This window comes from Magnolia sinica, chromosome 10 (genome assembly GCF_029962835.1).
Source record: "Magnolia sinica isolate HGM2019 chromosome 10, MsV1, whole genome shotgun sequence".
In the NCBI taxonomy this organism is placed as follows: domain Eukaryota; kingdom Viridiplantae; phylum Streptophyta; class Magnoliopsida; order Magnoliales; family Magnoliaceae; genus Magnolia; species Magnolia sinica.
This window is the reverse complement of record NC_080582.1, coordinates 71,338,855-71,340,141: the sequence shown is the minus strand read 5'-3', so window position 1 is coordinate 71,340,141 and position 1,287 is coordinate 71,338,855. Positions and strand designations below refer to the sequence as shown.

At 40.2% G+C, this 1,287-nt stretch overlaps 1 non-coding gene across 1 annotated transcript; it reads left to right on the top strand.

The window, feature by feature from the left end:
- Window positions 1-582: 582 nt before the first annotated feature.
- LOC131217874 (small nucleolar RNA R71) lies at window positions 583-689 on the top strand. The gene has a single exon (XR_009157460.1). It is a non-coding gene; the product is annotated as a small nucleolar RNA R71 (small nucleolar RNA).
- The last annotated feature ends 598 nt before the right edge of the window (window positions 690-1,287 follow it).

Sequence of the window (1,287 nt, the reverse complement as noted above, 5' to 3'; positions counted from 1 at the left end):
ATGAAATTTTGAACTGGTTCTTCTTGAGGTTTTCCCTGATTTGAATTTTAATTGAAGAAACCTTAAGGGGTAGCAGTTTGTCCATTTCTCCAACTAAAATTTGGATGATTTTTCCAACCAGGATTGTACGTATTAGAGGTTGGTCCATTGAAAGGCCTTTGATAAGTATTTACGGCATTGGATTGTTCATTCAACACTTCTCAAAAGGCGGGTATTGTAGGACAAGTCTCAGTTGTATAAATGTTGCAATCACAGATGCCGCAAACACTTTCATTAACCTTATCCTTCTTTCCTTCCATGGCCTCAAATTTTCTTATGAGCGTAGTCACTTTATACTTGAGATCATCCTCTTCTTTCAAGAGATACAATCCACCTTTCTCCTTAGATTGAGTCGGCCTAGACGTGACGTTCGATTTTGAATAATAGTCCCATGATTGTGGTTTTTCAGCAAGACTATCAACGTAATCCCATACCTCGTCGACATTTTTATTAATGAATTCTCCATTACACATTGTCTTGACCATTTGGCGCATGGAAGATGTCAGTCCATCGTAGAAAAAATTTGTAATGCGCCACATTTCAAAGCCGTGTTGTAGGCATGAACTGACTAAATCCTTGAACCTTTCCCAACATTGGTAGAATGTTTCATCCTCCTTTTGGGTGAAGTTCATGATTGCTTTTCTAAGGGTAATCGTTTTATGATGTGGAAAAAATTTCTTTATAAATTCCCTCTGCATATCATTCCATGTGCCAATGGATCTAAGACGCAGTGAATGTAACCACATCTTAGCCTTCTCCTTTAAGGAAAAGGGAAAGAGTTTCAGCCTGAGTATATCCTCAAATATATTAGGGAAGTATAAAGTGGCTATGATCTCATCAAACTCTTTCAGATGTAGATATGGTTCTTCAGATTCAAGCCCATGGAACTTAGGAAGGAGTTGGATAACCCCTAGCTTGATGTCCATATGTCTTGTATTTTCTGAAAAAATCATGCATGAGGGCGTACTTACCCCCGCCGGTTGTAAATAATCTCGTAAAGTACGAGGCATGGGTGCCTGATGTACCTCATTCTCATCATGTACTTCCTCAACCCTAGGTTGGGGTAGTGCTTGAGGTTGATTTGCAGCCATAACCTTAATTAACTCAAGGGAATTCGAGCGGTGTCTAGTCCTGCGATGGACAGTTAACCCCTCAACTAAACCTCCTTCAGTCAAGAGACGTCGAGTGTTGTCACGAGCCCACTTGGGCATGAAACACTCGCAGCCCTCAATCAGATTCTAAACCTAA